Raw genomic sequence first — 18,251 nt, 5'->3', positions numbered from 1 at the left:
TGAGCCAGCGGCCGCGGCTCTGTGTAATGCACAGCAGTACCGTTAACACCAACCCCAGGAGATGTGCCCCTGCTCCTCAGCTGTCTGGTCTCCACGTCTTCAACTGAAGCTCCAAAACATCATTAGCACCTAAAACACAGGGAACTGCTGCTGGAGCTGCTGCCGACAGAAGCGGTGCCTTCATTACTGTGCCAACCAGAGGCTCGCTAGCTCCTTCTGTATCCCACACCTCTAAGCACCTTCAAAGCCAGTGAGTTCATCTCAACACGTTTCAGACTTTTCTTCTGCTCCTGGATTCCCAGCACTGGCAAGACAAAAAAGCAATGTGGACTGGAAGCACCTAACACTGCCTGTCTCCTACAGCTGTAGTCTGACTGGGCGTGGAGGGAAGAGGCCATGTTTATTCATGGCATGATGGCACACCATTGGATGTGAGCACAAGGGGTTGGGTTTGGAGGGGTTTTATATTTTTATTTTTTGTATCAAAATATTTATACTTGAGGCTATGTGAAAAGCTTATCAGAATAACTTGGCCTGTTCAGAAATGTCACCATAGCAGATGTGTTTTGGGTGAACATTAAAAGTTTGCTGAAAATTTTAAAAGTGAATTTAACATTTCTTTGTGTAAGCTTTGAGGTAGTTGCCTGACAACAATACCTCTCTATAGTCTTGTTAGTGGGTGGGAAAGCCTCCATCTCATGTCACAACCTTTTATTTCAATGCAAGAGAAGAAACAGGTCCATAGAGAAACTGAGACCCTTCTCTCAAAACAAAAAGCTTCTTTTACAACAAAAGTCAGTTATTATACTCTTGGACTTGCAGGAATGAGTCAACATGTTTCCAAGCATGAGCTCAAGGACTACAGTCAGTTCTTGATAGCAAAACTTTGGCCTCTCAGTCAAATATTGTGGACTCCAGACTCCAGAGTAATCCCTACCAACTCCTGAACTTCTAGGGATAAGATTTCTGTCATCTAATTTTACACATATAAAATCTAGACCTCTAAGATTGAGCTTCTCATGTGACATTTGTTTCTCAATAGAAACAGATACCACAGGCATGCTTGTCAGGATTATCTAATGTGCACATTTTAGCACAACAAAGCAGCACCTGAGCCTATTTCTCTCATAGATTACAACCACTCCTTCAGACTTAGGCAACTAAGTTTTAAACACCTCACGCAGGGCAACCGAGTCGCCTCGACTGCCATCCAAGGGATCTTTTTCCTGGTTATGTGGAATCACTTTCTATCTTAAAGATAATTTATTTATAATGGGGGAAGAAAAACCTCTGCAGTAAGCAGAAGAAAAGAAGCTTCTGCATGCTCTGGTTCACAGCTTCTCTTTTTATCAAGGACTATCAGCAGCTGACCTCCTGACATGGTGCAGAATCTCACCTTGCTGTTGAATAACATTGCGTATCAGCACAGTGTTACAGCCAATCAATACTTAAAGGGGGCTTATAAGAAAGATGGGGACAGACTTTTTAGTAGGGTCCATAGCAATAGGAAAAAGGGTAATGGTTTTAAACTAGAAGAGGGTAGATTCAGCCTAGATATAAGGATGAAATTTTTTACTATGAGAGTGGTGAAACACTGAAGCAGGTTGCCCAGAGAGGTGGTGAATTCCCCATCCCTGGAAACATTCAAGGTCAGGTTGGATGGGGCTCTGAGCAACCCAATCTAGTTGAAGATGTCCCCGCTTATGGCAGGGGGGTTGGACTAGATGACCTTTAAAGGATCCCTGCCAACCCAAACCATTCTGTGATTCTATGATCCTGTATTCACGCAGCCAGAAAGTGTTATACGAACAAGCTATGGAAAGGACTGGTGAGGATGCAAGTGAGTAGCAATCCGGGAGGTGGGTGTGAAAATAAGGAGGAACATATAGGGCTGTAATGGTTCATCTCCTTGAGTCAGGAATAATGGATCCATAATGGTTGTGGATGAGAAGACCTGGAGGTCCAGCAGTTGATCAAACAAGCCTATGTATCATCTTTTCACTGTTGCTTAATGAGTTGTTGACTCTATTGTTTCTCCCTGTTTGAAACCAGGGTTCAAGTATAGCCCAGAAAATGTCAAAGATGATGGAAATATTTAACAATTCTCACCATGGCCCCTACTGGCTTCACTGGGTAATGGACTGCGCTCAAAAATCCTTCCAGCACCATATGCCCAAGGACGAGTCAGAGGGTTTTTTCTACCATGGTAAAGCTAGGAAAAGAGATAACAGCAATTCCTGGCCAGAGGAAAATCTGGGAAGCAACTGGGCTTTGAGAAATGCAGAGGGATCTGTGCAAACCACAGCTCAGGGGCTGGAAACCTCACTACTTGTCAGGCTGATCTCAACAGGTGAGGTAAGGATGAAGCCATGGGTGTAGCTGGGACCCTCATTTATTACTCTCAGAAATGAGATGAGTAGTTATGCTGAAATTGTTGTCTTGTGCCACAAGGTTTCAAAGAAAACAGAACTTTTGGGCCACTAAAGCTGCTGTTTCTGTCATGGTCATACAGTCTAGTACTCATCTGGTCCTCATGGAATACATGGTTTCACGTAATGTCCAGGTTCCCTGACATATTTCTGGACTTATTCTTTACTCTGTTTTTCTCCTTTTCCATTTTTTCCTATGTCTTTTCAATCTAACAGCTGATTAGAGGCAATTCACTTCTATTTGATAAGATGATGACAGCATTATTTTTCTTTTTTTTTTCAGCTATAATCAGTTTGCTAATCATGGAAATGAGCTCCTGTAGTTAATTTTCTTATATGCCTATTTATTCTTTAAATGCCTTGAAAGTAAAATTTAATAGTTTCAGGAACTAAAAGATGGATTTGATTTTAATTCCTGTCATGGCACGCATGGAAATGTCTACATGATAAAATAGTACTATTGTCATTCTGCAGTTTAAGCCATTTGCCTCACTTTTTCTGGTAATGGGATAAATTCATGCAAAGTGAGGGCTGGATCTTCACCTCCACAGAAAACTTAATCCATTCAGCCTGCCTTGCCCATTGCCAGTTTAATCCAACAACTTCCATAAAACTCAATGCTGTTCATGTCTTTGGGGAGCAAAATAATTCCCAGCCCTTTCTAGGGAGACTGATCCAGGTAGGACCATGCCTAGGGGCTAGTGACTCAAACTGGGATGTGAAGGGCTGATATACCAAGCATTTCCCCTTCAAAGCTCTGCAAGCTACCTTGAGAAAGGACCTAGGAGACATGGTGTCTTCCTAAATCACCAAGTTCCTTGTTTAAGAGCAATACTCCTGGCTGCTGCAAAGAAATGCCCCTACATGCAGCTCTTGTTTTCAGTTTTTATGGAGAGCATACCATTATACCTGTCTTTTCCTAGCTATTTTTCCTAGAGTTTATCTGTCTGTCCATCCATCCATCCATCCCATCTGATCGGTTAAGTAACAGTCTTCATATTTCTCTCTATTATGGTCCTTACTCACCGAAAACCTCAATCCAAGCTAACCTTTTGGCATCATCAGGCCTACTTCACACAGTAAAATCCTCCACAAGGAACACAGCATAGGAGTGGGCCATAAATAGTTTGCAGGTGTGAACAGAAAAGAATGCTTCTCCAGTGCTCTGCAATGGCAGGAGGGCCAAGATATATTATCAGGCATAGAATTGCTTCTGTAACTAATATTTTGTTTTGTGTTACAGATAAAGCAGAACTAAACTAATTAACAATTATTTTTCCTCCCTTCTCGCTTCTCCTGGCTTAAAACAACAAAAGAGCTCTTGCATCTCCAAAGTCAATTAGTCACTGGGCTAGAACATAGGCTTTTGACATTGTAATTAGACTTCATTAATGGATCGCCAACGGCAGCAAGATGGAAACCTACTAGATGAGCCTCTCTTTGCATTTTCTTTCAGCTAATTACATGCTTATCTTGGAAATAAAAGATGCTGCACACAATGAAAAAAAAACACTTATATGTCCCAAATTGTGGAGTGATGGGCTTATAGTGAAAGCCTCTTTGCTGGAGGTTGTAAAATGATCCTTCTGCAGACATGGAACTTCTTTTCCCTCTCTTTGCTGCTGCATCCTACATACGACCAGTCCTTCCCTCCACATTGCCACCAAGTCCCAAGTTCCCTTAGACCTTCTGGCAAAATAATTTATAAAATGCTGTCCTTTGGGTATGGAAAAAATCCTTGACCACTTTTTCCTTACCTCCCCTTGGGTGCTGAGCATGCCACTGAAAGACTGAAGACTCCACTGCTCCCCAAGGCAGGAGGAAAGCTCTGTCTTCCAGCAGAGCTCTTTTGCCAACAAGATCCCTCTGGGGAAGCAATTTTCTCATGCAGGTCATTGATATTATAACACAGGGCCATTAGTTATCAAATAAAAAAGTGCTTTCAATTAAACTGAGGGCTTCTAGCTTGGTAACATCTTTCAATAGCAATTTGTAACACTAATACAGTGTAATTGCTGCTAATGAATGGGTAGGTAGCAGACCAGTTATTATTATGATTTTTCTCCAAGCAACATCAGGCAGTGAAACCTGTCTCAAGATGTATGAATTTACTGTTCCTTGTGAAAAGCAGCGAGCTTCCTCTCTCTTAGTCCTCTGAGGTAATTCAGTGAACAGACAGTTTAAGGTGCTAGTAAATTTATGTTGTGCAAATTATTACTTGTCATTTTATGTTCAACTTGGGAAGAGGCTTCAACAAGCCAGAGTACACTACCCTGTATAATTCCTTTAGTGACGAACTTGCTAAGGATCAGAGCTCTGGCAATAAATTGTAAGTGGCTTTATACTTCAGATAGTCATTTGGATTTATTTATTTTTTAATCACCAATCATGGCAGGAACTGCTTTGTGAGTTTTACAATTGTTGTGGTATTTTACTGTTCTGTGGCCTATTCCCACTATTATATACTGTGTAGATTAGACTAGAGATAACAATAAATGCTGAACAGTTATCTGTCCTCAGGTAGTGCTATGTTCTTTGGTGGAGATCAGATTGCTATCCCTCTCCTCTGGATGGAGAAAGTGAACCCTAACCACGCAGAGCAGGCGGCATGGTAAAGTGCTTGAGGTGCTGTAGGGATGGGCAGGAAGGGAGAACCCTTGCTCTCCAGGGCTATCCTAAGGCAGACGAAGGACAAGGCACACAGGTAATTTTACTGCTGAGCCATGAGAGGTGCATTACTTCCTACACCTCTGTGCACACTCACACACCTCTGGTTTTCCATCCTGGATGACGGAGACCTGTCCACAATCAACAGACGGCAGCTCTTGGCACAGTCTGTGGTGGAAGGGATGTCTCTGGGGTCACAACAGGCTTCCCCCCCACCCCCGGCTCTCACACCGCACAGCTTTCTGTCCCGAACTGGTGTGTCCTTCTCCTGATGAAAATGTCCACATTTGAGAGAGAGAGAGAGAGAGAAGGGTAAAAAGCCTGTTCCTCTGCTTGGAGCTGAACTTTGCAGCACAGAAGCTGCAGGTTCGTACCACAGCCAGTTCTTTCCCGCTGCCTTACGAGGCGGCACAGCGAGGGAAGAAGCCCCAGGTACAGTGGGTGTAGGAGTTAGAAAGGGGCAACTTCTCCACATCCAGCAATCAGCTGGAAACAGGGACTTTGGTTACCACAGCACAACCTTACACGGGTCGGGTTGCTAACGGGTAACAGGGAGCTGGCGTGGGCATGTCCTGTCCCAGAGCTCCTGGTGGATTAATGTGTACGGGCATCTCCGCAGACAGCAAGGAACACGAATGAGCATTGCAGTGGTTGCACTCGGGTCGTGTGCCAGGGCTCCCCGGAGTCTCAGGGACTCTGTTGCTAGACCTTTCAGTAAGGCATAAAATTAATAAACCACCTACATGGGGGAAATCACTTCCTGACCGTTCATGCAGTCAGACTTCAGTTTGTCAGACCTGACACTTCTGGGTTTTATCAGTGTACCCACAAATTAGCCACGGTGTCTCACTAACTAATAGGAAGAAAGTAATTACTAGAGCTACCGCTAGAGCTGATAGCAAGGGCTACTTTGGGAAATAAAGACTTAATTTCAAATATATATGTAGGAGATCTTGATAGCAGCAGGTGTAAGGGGAAAAGAAAATTTAAGGTAGACATAGATGTGGGAAGAGAGATACAATAGTAGAAGTGGAAGTATATTTGGAACTGAAGTGCAATCTTTTTAGCATGTAGAACAGCGACAGAAATTCTCAAACCCACAGACCGTTGCCTTCTAGTAATAAGTGAACAAAGTGAGAAAACTCACGGAGAGAAGGTAGTGATAGAAAGATGGGGTTTTTTCATGTCTCAGGGGCCTGTCCCCAAAATCAGAATTATGGGGGGGGAAGGGTGAGGTGAGACTGGCATTAAGCCAACAAAACTCCATCTGCTTAAAAGGGACCACCTGGGACAGCACATTGCAGACCCCAACGTGGTGTGCTGGGGTGCAAGGGCTGGTGGCAATTTGGCTGAAACAGGATCAAGCCTGTGTCTTCCTGGTTGCCAGGACGTACCAAGGGGACCAGGATGCTTCTTCTCTCACCACGCTGGCCGCTGGAAGTGGTAAGGCTCAGAGAGCCAAGTACTATTCCAGATGGGCAGGGGGGCCTTTTCAGGTAGGTCTGGGTTACACCCTCACACTCTATAGGATCATATTGGGCCACTTTTCTTACCAAAACCTCCAGTTTCTCCATATGCCCAGCCTATTCTGGAAAGCCTCAGAACACCAGATGCTCAGAAAATGGGGAGATAGCTGGCTGGGTGTGCAAAAGGGAGTGTGATAGATGTGAGAGGGAAAGGATCCTCACTTTAAAATGCGTATGGCTTCCTGGCTTGGATAAGGCTGTCTGCCTTAGAGCATGAATAAAAGAAAAAAGCTGTGCTTGTTCTTTTCAGGTACGTTTTCCTTAGCAGAGGACATTTGGGACAGCAGTTAGAGCAGAGAGGGGCTAGAGACACCCCCTCAGCAGAGCAGCTGGTGGGCTCCAAGGCCCCCACGCCGCACGCATGCGGCCAGGCGGTTGGATGCAGAGCTGCCCTGCAGGAAACCTGCCTCCGGGTGCCCACCCACAGCCTTGGCCATGCCCTGAATGAAGAAACAGCTCTGGATGACAGAGACGCAAAGCAGGAGTCAGGCTGGTTTTTCTGACAGTGTGTTGGACCGCAGGATGTCTCCGGAGGTGGAGAGGGACTGGGAGCAGTGCCACATGAATTGAACTGGGAGCACTGGGACGCCGTCCCTTCTGTTTCCCCATGCTACACCCTGGTGTGTTCAGTGTAGGCTCACACAACACAGACCCCCTGGCACACGGGGGCAGCCCCTGTCACCATGTACATCCCTGGGCACCCAGAGGAGCCCAACGCTTGTGCCAGGCTCTGCTCGTAGGGCACAGCCCCTGTCCCGCTCAGTGCTGGATGCAGCCGGGTAGGGAACCCATGGTGGTGACTTGGCTTTGGGGAAGACCCTGCACCATGGCAAGACCCACAAAACCCCACAGTCCTTTTGGAGGCAGCAGGATTAGGCCAACAGGATGTCCCTGGGCTCATCCTCTGAAGGATGCGCCTTTGCAGCAGCAGGTGAAGGGGGGGGAGCAGTATCAGCAATGCAAAAGCTGCTTTCCAAGAGGGGGATGGGGCTGCAAGCCAGGCTTTCCATCTCCATTACACAGTGCTGCGATGCTCAATCCTTGCAATATGTCACCGTGGTCACTAGATGTCCCCATCTGAATGCAAATGACAACCTGCCAACCCCCCTCCCCCCCCAAACGAGACCTACACCCCCACACCACTACCCTGTTGTTCTCCTTGACACTGACAGTAATTAAAGATAACACCACTTAGCCTTCTGTCATTTGCACTGAATCAGTAATGTTTGATTTGTTTAACCTTTGCATCAAAAAAAGTTAAATAAATAAATAAGCACCTCTGCAGGGTGTGCAGTGCCAAACAAGGAATCAACAGCAGCCGTGGCTGATGTGGTGCTACACGAAGGTTGCACTGAGGCCATGCTTACGCCTTGGCCCCGGTTTGATGCACCCCGTTTGCCTCCCGCATCCTCTGTACACCACCGGGCCAGTGGGACTCTTCCCCTGTGCTGCCTTCTCATCCCTGTTATGGGAGGGCACGGGAAGGAAAAGACGTTGAGTCCTTCCTGAAACAGTGCTGCACCGAGCCAGAACTGGCAATAATGACTGCTCCCATCTCACTTTTCATGCTGAGAGCATTAATTAACCCTGAGGTTGACCAGGGTTGTCTGATTACCTGCCAGGTAGCTCCAGGTGAGGGAAAGGAAGGCACAAAGGTGATGTGAATTCCCCAAGTCCAGGGAGTCATGTTGGAGGTAGGAAACAAGGATGGCCAAACCAGCCAGCATGAGATGGCCACGAGTAAAGGATGGATGTGAGATTTTCAGTTATTAGAGGTTCAGAAGGGGGGTCAGGGTAGAGACCCTTGAAGTGTTCAGAGATCAACCAGACACAGCCTCGAGCAACCTGCTCTGCGTTCGCCCTGCTCTGAGTAAAGTGCAGAACCAGACACCTCCAGATATCCCCTCCCACCCATACAACTCTGTCCCAACACCTCTCCTCCAGACCCTTTCCTGGTCTCTGTTCCTATGAGCCTGGAATTTGGCTGCCGCTGTCTGGATCCTGATGTTACCCAGCTAGCTGTCATCACTCTGCAATGCTGCACAGAAGTCCTTGCAAGATGCATTACAGCATCCTCTGCAACTGCTGTGTCCTGACCTAAAGCCTGGGCCAGCAGGGTTTTGGTCCTAAACCAGATTCTCTCCACTCAGACTTCAGGAGGGCTCAGAAAGCTGTGATCTCCCCTCATCTCCCTGGCTGCATCCCTTAATGCAGTGCACGAGAAAAACCTCATGGGAAGGGGTTGGATGCCGTGCTGGACAGACTCTTTTCTCCATAGGGGTAACCTCCATCCCTGATCTCCTACTCTGGGCACAGTCAGAACATTTTTCTCGTGGCAGCCTGGTTCCCAGACAAGGATTTACCATCCCTGTAGGCTTCCTTGCAGGAAGCCGGGCTGTTCCTCTGGCAGAAGCTGGCTGTGGACAGCCCTTGTGGCAGCTGTAAGCTATCCCCTGCTGCCCATGCTTCTCTTTCCAGCTCCTCTGTCTTGTTTTACCTGGCTGCTTATCTCAGACTTAATATTTCCAGGTCATTGAAGCTGCTTTATTTCTTAAGGAGAGGCAAGTGGAGACTGTAACCAGAGTTGATAAATTCTTAGACTTTGACCTCAAAATTTATCTGCTCAGGCTGATACTCTCCGTTTCTCTAGGCTGTGCAGAGGAGGACAAGTAGCTCTATTTCCCTTGGAGACAGGCTTTTGTTTAGAGGCAGAGGGTGACTCCATGGCAGACCTCTTGCAGAGTGCCCTACTTGGGGGTGCTGATCTTTAGGCTCAGGGTTTATTCAGCCTGGGATCAGCTATTCCCTCTTCGGTGGCCTGATTTTGTCATGCTAGCACACAACGTCCCAGGGGGACGTTTTTCTTCTTTCTCTCTCAAAAGAGAGATCACAGAACTGATTGGGCTGTGTGACAAGGCTGATCCCATAATATGTCCAGGAACTGCAAGACATCATTTCTCACATCACAAGAAAATGGCCCACAGCCATCAGAAGGGAAAAAAAAAAAAAAAAAAAAGATGCTCTAATAGCAGGCCATTATCTCATGACAATGGCTCTGTTAACACATGCTAACCCTTCCGATGTGCTTAGAAATCTGAGAAATGAAATGAAAGGTGCTGTCGCTAAGGAGAGCTTGTATTTAGTGTTTCTGTCCAAGTGGAGAAATGGGAAGTGGAATTTGAGACAGCGGTCCTGCAGGCTTAAGGAAATAGATTGAAAAATGCATTTGGAGTGCGGAAACAGCATAAAACGTGTTGCAGTTTGGCTCATTTGGGATTCCAGTCATACGGGCAGCGACACTGTGGAGGATTTAGCTTGCCAATCAACATCTTATTTATTTCCTCTGAACAGGATATCTTTATTCTGTGGCCGTCTCTGCCTCCGACATCTATGGAGGCTGCAAAATCAAGCAGCTTGGCTCACTTGTTGTTGTTGGTTTGTTTTGTCCAGAGCAGCACAAGAAGTAGGAAAATATCGATACTAAGGAAATAGGTCCTTGGCACCGTGGGATGGGTGCAGACTCATTCACCTCCAGGTCACCCAGCTGTGTCTGGCTCAAGGATTACATGGTGGCGAGGCTGGAGTTCAGCTTGCCAGGGATCATCTGCTTGGTCTTGGGTAGAAATATCCGCTTAAGTGCCTTAGGCTGGGGTGGATGAGGAGAGGAGTGAAGCGATTTAGAAGAGGTCAAGGAAAGACTGGAAAAGAAAAATCCACCTTTCTTGTCTTGCATATTCTCGCCGCTTGAAGTGGGGTCCCAGATGCATGGTTCATGTCTGGTGGCCTGTGCGAAATGAGTAACGGCCCAGAGCTCAAACCGAGAGCTGCTCTCCGCTGACGGCACCGGAGGCAAAAACCCTGGTGAAAGGCTCAGGCCATGGACCCAAGCCTGGGGGGGTGTCCTGTTTAAAGCCCAACCTCCCCCCAGCAAGGAGTGGGGTACCCAAAGGAACGTGGTACCCAAAGGAATGCTATGGGCCAACACCCCAGGGTTTCCAACCTCTCAGAGCTGGAGCAAGAGCATCCCTTCACTTCCCTCCAGAACCTCTTGGATGGCTGCAGCTTCATGGGGCATCCCCATGGTCTTCCCAGATTCCTGGAGCTCCCAAAAGTCAGAGAGAGTCCTGGTATTTTGTAAACTCGAGGACTGCCCCAAGAGTCTGGGCAACCAGAGGGTTGGTATTGTTTTAGGGGGGAAACAAAGCAAACCAAAGCATTTCAAACAGAAACAACTGTTTGAGGTTAGCTCTTTTTTGTTTTGGTTTGGGTTTTTTTAAAGCTTTTCCAGAACTCCCAGGGTGGGAGAGAGCATTCAAATTCTCATTTTCATTCCGCTCAAGAAAGAAACCTTTTCCTGCAGTTGTTCCCTCAAAAATTAATCTGATTTTTTCCACTAACCCTCCCTGAATCAAATCAAGAAAAAGGGTCATTTAAATGAAAGCCAGTGCTCAGAAGGTTTAATACATTAAATTAGATGCAGTGAAATACAAACACACTGGACCTGTTTCTTCAATGAAGTATTTATATAAAAGATCTCCCTATTAAAAATGAATTTTTGCCTTTGTTTTTCCCCCAAAATATTTGAACTCTACTACAAGAGAAAAAAAAATTCCAAAAAGAACCATCAGAAAATAAGTCTGGATTCAAATTAATGAAACATTATGTTTTGTTTGGGATCCTGGAACTGGAAAAATAGACTTTTTTGTAGACAAAAATACAGTAAACTCAAGACAGTGGGGAGGAAGGCCACACACTGAAACTTTAGCACAGAAAAATGTTTTTTGCTTTAAAAAAAAAAAACAGAACCCAAGATTCACAGATTAGGCTGAAAAGAGACAAACAGTACCATTTCAGTGTGTTGAATCACAGCCAACCTTTTTCATTTGGGGTTTTTTTGGTTTGGTTTCTTTTTTTCCAAAGTTTCATGTTCCTCCCACTTAAAAACAAGAAATGTAGTATAACAAAATAATCCTGCTCACTTGAAACACTTCTAACCAAAGGTTTTCCTACCTCATTTTCTGTGGGAAAGGTGTTGATTTCCTGAGGAGCTCTGTGATGGCCCAAGCTTCTCCACAGTCAGCCAACTTCTGCCTTTTACACCTCCTGGCAATCAGCCTGCTCACAACTCAGGGTAAAGGTTTCTTACAGACTCTAAAGGACAGTTGTTTACAAAGATTAGCACCATGAATTTCTACTAAATTAAGGTCTTGTGCTGCAGGACCTCCGAGACGTTGATTATCTTCAATTCTGCACATTCCTTCACAGTTTCAGTCCATCACATTGCAGCTTCAGACAGCACCATCTCCACTCACACCAGCTCTCCTTTCACACTCATCTGCAGTGGGTCCCAAAATATTTTACACGCCACACCATTGCAGCATCCCTTTCTCACATCTGGAAGACAGAGAGGCATAAGCAGTCACAAGGCTCAACAGCATCACTGATGGGTAGAGCTCACAATAAAACCCCAGGTCCCAACTGTGAGTACAAGGCCATCTCTGACAGGCTGAGCACCTATATTGGTGGGTTAACCACTCAGGACCCAACTGACCTGGGTGCTGATGAACTGGGTGCTGCCCTCAGGACAGGGAAAGACGCTGTGTCCAAAGAACTCACAGCCTACTGATAAAACATGACTGAGAGGTAAAAGAGCAACACAGCAGAAAGATGACAGACCTGCCACAGACTTGCCTTGCTAAAAAGCAGCATCTCCACCCAGGAGATGTTTTTGAAGGAAAAAAATGCTCTATGCTTTTGTTATGCTGGTGAAAGCCAGCACAGGGCATGTCACAGTTAAAACCCAAGAACCACATTGATCTACAGATGTTGCCTAGCAAAGCTAGTGTCTAGGCTTCGGTGGAACTGGTGTCACCCAGAAGCCTCATTCATCTTCTCTGCATGGGAGTCAGTCCCACCCAGAACAGATACTTTTTCTTGCTTTTCTTTCACTCATTTGTTTCAGCCTTCTAGAAGAAAACAAGATAAAATATCGGTCCCTTTTTAGCGTGGGGCAGAAGGGAAGGAATCTTATTGATAATAATAAGTGCTGATGAAGAGAAAGCACATCTGCAGATACTTTCCAACAGATTATTGTCTGCTGGGTGTCGCCAGCCCATTTCCTCCCATCTGAATTCTGCTGGTGGAAGCACTCCCGAGACACAGCTTCACATCTGTACACAACACCAGAGCTCAGAAGAAATGTGAATCCTGGCTTTCAAATGCCAGTAATGAGAGGAGAGCGGGGGAGTAAGAATTGCTTCTTTTATTAATCAAATTCCCCCCTCCCATCTGCACCGCTTGCCATCATCCATTCTGGAGAGCATCGTGGAAGCATCAGGGCATGCCTGCCTAGCTGCTTGTGAAGTCTATTGGTAGAGTAGCCTCAGGTACCACGTACTCAATTTGACAGTGCTACCACTGCCAAGGCTCTGGCAGCTAATGGAGGACTTTGTTTAGCTGCCTGGAGGGGTGATCCATCACACAGAGCTCAGGCCTGACTGCGAATGGAGGATGCCTGGCTCATGAGAGTGATAGCTATCAGGGTATCTACGGTAAGGACAAGGAAAGAGAAGCGTTCATACTCATCTGTTTAATCATCTGCGATTCCTAACCCATCACCTCTCAGTACCAAAGTGCTGAGGTGCCTGAGGGGAGAATGCAGCCTAGGGCAGAAGCGGACTCACAAAGAAGCTGTCAGGAAATACAAGGGAAGAGCAAATCATCTAGGCATGGGCAAGGTCAGAAATCAAAGATCTAATGTTCCCTGGCAGAGGAGGAAAACCAGCTTCAGTTTATTGCAAGCGAAATGGATAAAATGAGGTTCGTTGCAGGGGAAAATTATAGGAGCTGGGTCTCAGCTGGGTTTCCAGTGATGCTCCTTAGTGACTGGTGGCTGACATCAGGTATCAGTCATTCCCGGGAACTCAGATAACCAATACAGCCATTAATTCCTCATGGGGTACAGTTGCCCATGCTGGGACCAGTAAGAACCAGTTTCAAATTTTCAAATTCTTGCCATAGCCATTGTAAGTGCAAGGGTATTGAGCTGGAAGTTCAGCATCAGCAGCTCTGGCCCAGGCTTTTGCGCACTGCTGGCCCACTGAGCCCTGAGCACAAGCTAAGGGCAGGAGAGGTTATCCAGGCTCCTGGGCTGTGTTAGCACAATACCTCTGCTGACAAGCACAAACCAAAATCATGCCAGCACCAAGGTGGAGGAGAACTTCCACCGGATTGCAGCTCAGGCTCTCAGCACAGCCATTTTGCTGCCATGGGCCACTCTCACAGTAATCGCATGAGTCTGCAGACAGTGCTGGCTCCCAGCCGAGTGGGATAAGTGACATCTGGGACATGGGGACATGGGGCAGTGTCCACCTGCAACACCCCTGGTGACCTCAGGCCGTCAGCTCTTTCCACTGGTGTCAGTGCTAGCCAGCACCAGCTGCTGCTTGCTCTCAGGCTGGCATGCCTCATGATTCCTACCCTTTTTTTTTCCTCCTCCTTCTTTTTTATTTTTTTGAGATTTCTTTGACAAGCCAGTGGGCTCAGCTGCAAAGCATCAGCTTCTCCCTGCCCTACCAGGGATATAATTTACACCCTCAGAAACGAAGCAGCTGTGAGATGATCCAAGTATCAGAATGGGAATACCTCCACTGCAGAGTGGCAGCAGGAGCTGAATAGCCATGGCTGAGACCAGGAGCATCCATGGTCCCGGGGTTGGGAGAAACAGCAAGAGTGCACTGCCCTGCTGCTGCAACTTTTTGCTCTCTCTCCAATTATCGTGGTTTAACCCCAGCCAGCAACTAAGCACCACGCAGCTGCTCACTCAGTTGCCCCCCCCACCCCCCACAGTGGGATGGGGAGAAAATCGGGAAAAGAAGTAAAACTCGTGGGTTGAGATAAGAACAGTTTAATAGAACAGAAAAGAAGAAACTAATAAAGATAACACTAATAAAATGACAACAGTAATAATAAAAGGATTGGAATATACAAATGATGTGCAGTGCATTACTCACCACCTGCTGATCAACACCCAGTTAGTTCCTGAGCGGCAATCCCCCCACCCCCACTCCACCCAGTTTATATACTGGGCATGATGTCACATGGTATGGAATACCCCATTGGCCAGTTTGGGTCAGCTGCCCTGGCTGTGTCCCCTCCCAGCTGTGCCCCTCCAGCCTTCTTGTTGGCTGGGCATCAGAAGCTGAAAAATCCTTGACTTTAGACTAAACACTACTTAGCAACAACTGAAAACATCAGTGTTATCAACATTCTTCTCATACCTAACTCAAAAACATAGCACTATACCAGCTGCTAGGAAGACAATTAACTCTATCCCAGCTGAAACCAGGACACCAATGCTCCTCCCTGGGGGCTCACCAACTCCTGGGAAGTGAGTTTAGGGTTCATGTACATCATGGCATTTTGCAGCAACTTGGTACAGGCCTATGGAAACCCCTGTTGCTGGCTATGTATGCTGGAAATTTAATCTGGGCATCAGCATGACCGACAAAGCTTCCATTCAGGGCACTGTGCAATAGTGGTGCCAGGCCTGAGAAACTGTATGCGAGCACTAGTCCGTGCTGTAAAGCTCCAAAGAGTGCAGGTCTGGCTTCCTCTTGGAGGGTGGAGATGCTGGGAAGATGCAGATCTGCATTAGGTATGATTCAAATCGCCTGCAAGAGCTGCCTCCTGTTGTGAAGAGTACAAATGGCTAAGAGGAAAACAGGGACAGGAAAAAGGGATTTTGTCCTGCTTTTACAGGTAAAAACTCCACAATGCAAAGGGTGAATGACTCACCCTAAATCACCACAGGCCTCTTCAGCACAGCATTCTCTCCAACATACTGCAAGACCCTCTTTACACTGAGGCACTTTCCGATACATGCACTCAATTATTCTCAATGAAGCCATTTCCAATTTGACTTGAGGGTAAAAGGATTTGTGTAACTTTCTGTGGCCCAGTTGCAGCAAGAACATGTGATTTCCATTAGCATCAGCAGAAGTGATGAACCTGCACCTGTGAGAAAAAAAAATGCATACCCCAAGATAAAAGTGACCCCATGTAAAGGATAATACATTTGAAGCTTTTAATCAATCCCATTAAGGAGAAGTGGTATCTACACTCCCGTAATCAAAATCCTACCTGCAACACTGCCAGTCTGGCTTAGACAAGCTTGTTCCTCCTTGCAGCCTTTTTCAGATATAGAGATTGCCTCGTGCTGAGGTGATATTGAATTGATTCAAAACAAGTTTTAGGATGTTTTAGGCATTAAAGTTCTTCGGGAAGGTCACTGGTTATACGGTACAAGTGGCTCCTTTTCAATCTACCCTTTAGTTTCAATTTACAGTTCTGCAGAGAAACATAGAGTGCTCTGATTCCTGGGTTTAGAAGGAAATAAAACAAACTCATGTGGTGAGCATGGGCAGAAGTCTTTGAATTTGATTGTAGCAGCTCCTCTGTTTGTGTCAGTAGTTGGACCTTGGATCTCATGTCTAAAAGCACATTCTTTGCTGGTATGAGATTAAAGAAAAGTGCAAAACCAAGAAATGTTGCCGCACCTGGGTCTCCTTGGTGTAGAGACTGCAGCCTGCTCACTTACCTCTGGGCATGTGACTGGCCACCAAGGGACCTTGTGAAATCCAGGGGGCAAGTATAGAGGGTATAGAGACAAAGTTAGAGACTGCAGGTATGGGAGTGGACTCTCACATGCAGTATTGTGAAAAATGTCATATATCTGACTCTTTTCACGGGCTATTGAGGAGAGAAATGTGACAGGGAATGATACATGGTATGAGCCCACAGAAAGTGGGGGCAGAAAGGTCTGCAGATAAGGGCTGTTGGAAGTCTCCTGGAGGACAATGTGGTGAGATACCTGAAGGATGGAAGAGTGCTAATGAGACGGATGTGCAAGAGGGGAAAATGGTAGTGGTGCTTTGACCATGATGGTCTAAGGATTCCATGGAGACAAGGTTTGCAGGAAGAGGTAATAGGTTCTATTAGAACAATTGGTATCATTGAGGGGAAAAAATGACTAGCTTTTGAGCACCTAGTCATTGCAGGTTTATGAAAAGGAAATTGGGGTGAAGTATTACAAAAAGTACATGGAGAGAGAACCTGACACATGCATTCGTATAGCTGGTGGGTGGGTTGGTAGACCTTCTGTTGTCCGGTGCTCTTTCGGGGCATTTCCATTCATGGAGGCAGGGTGTAAAATGCTTCTGAATCAGCGTGGAATGACTCACATTTCCCTTGTTCTCATGTTTACTTATGTAAATGATAACAGTACGCTCAGGACAGATGGACCTGGATCCTTGTTGCTCTCAGACAATGTACATTTTTCCTTCAGTGGCCAGGACTACTGCTATGCATTATTATGCACTGCAGTCAGAGATATGTTGGTGCAGTGAGCCATACAGGAGATGTATAGGAAGTATGAATCAACCCAAATATCCCCAGGATGAAAGCCAGTGTTCTCTGTTCATGGGGAAATGGAAAATTCACTTAAAACCAGCAAGTTGGGGACAATTTTCATTGCCAGGGCCAGCTACTAGAGAGAGACACTGCCACACTCTCTAAGCCAGGGCCACCTAATTCGTGGCAGTATGTCCATAATAGCTGTCAAATAATGAACAAAATGAATGCATTAGTATCAAACCCAGGTGAAAAGGGCCACTGACCTAGCTGAATCACCAGCAGTCCCTGATATCCTCACATCTGCTTCCATCTGCAGGTGGTCCCCCACTACCTCCACTGCTCTAGAAGCCATGGATTATTCTGGGAAGCCTGAATAGCCTGTCATTTTTCCAATGTTGAAAACCCAACATTTCTCTTCTGCTATCATCTTTGCCCCATTTTAAAGAAGGTCCCTCCCCATACAATGCATTCCTTTCAGCAGAGGGGACTCTGCGGATGTTTGTTGGCTTCCCCTGTGATCTCCTTGGTCTTCTGCTTTCCAACTTTTCTAGCTTGTTCACAAACTGAATTGCTCCTTTTATTTCTGAAAAGGGCCAATGACCTCCCTTAGTAGGGCATCTTGGAAGTGTCGCTTTTCTGCAGGTTATTTAGCATTTCAATGCCAGCTTACAGGGTAAAACAGTACCAGTACTCTTTTATTCACTAACAGTCATTAAGTCAGCTTGATTTGTTTCAAGGGCTTTTTCCAATCTTTTTCTTCTTTTTAAATTTAGATTATATAAAAACCTAACATGAGAAATTTTAACTTATTATTTATCCCTTGATGAAAACGGGATCAGGTAAAATAAAATGCTATAGCAAGTTTTCACAAAACAATGCCACAATTGCTGAGTGGATTTCCTTCTTTTCTGACCTGGCTGGGTTTGGGTGATAGTAGAAACTGTCATCTTCATTAGGACAGAAAGCAGCTCCAAATTTGATGGAGATTCTTGAGACTTGAAAGCAGAAACAGACAATTCTGTCCACCTCACCTGTCTTTAGAGAAAGCAGGAGCCATGAATCAGATGGAAATTGCTTTAATCTTGCTATGTATTAATAATACTCAATTTCATTTATTGTGAGCAAGAGGAATACAGACCTCCCCTGCCTCCTGCTACGTTCATAATTTATCCCCAGCCAATTAACTTCTTCTGCTGCAGAATTAATAAACTATTAT

This window comes from Harpia harpyja, chromosome 16 (genome assembly GCF_026419915.1).
Source record: "Harpia harpyja isolate bHarHar1 chromosome 16, bHarHar1 primary haplotype, whole genome shotgun sequence".
NCBI classification, from domain to species: Eukaryota; Metazoa; Chordata; class Aves; order Accipitriformes; family Accipitridae; genus Harpia; species Harpia harpyja.
The sequence above is the reverse complement of the archived record's forward strand: the minus strand, read 5'-3'. Positions refer to the sequence as shown.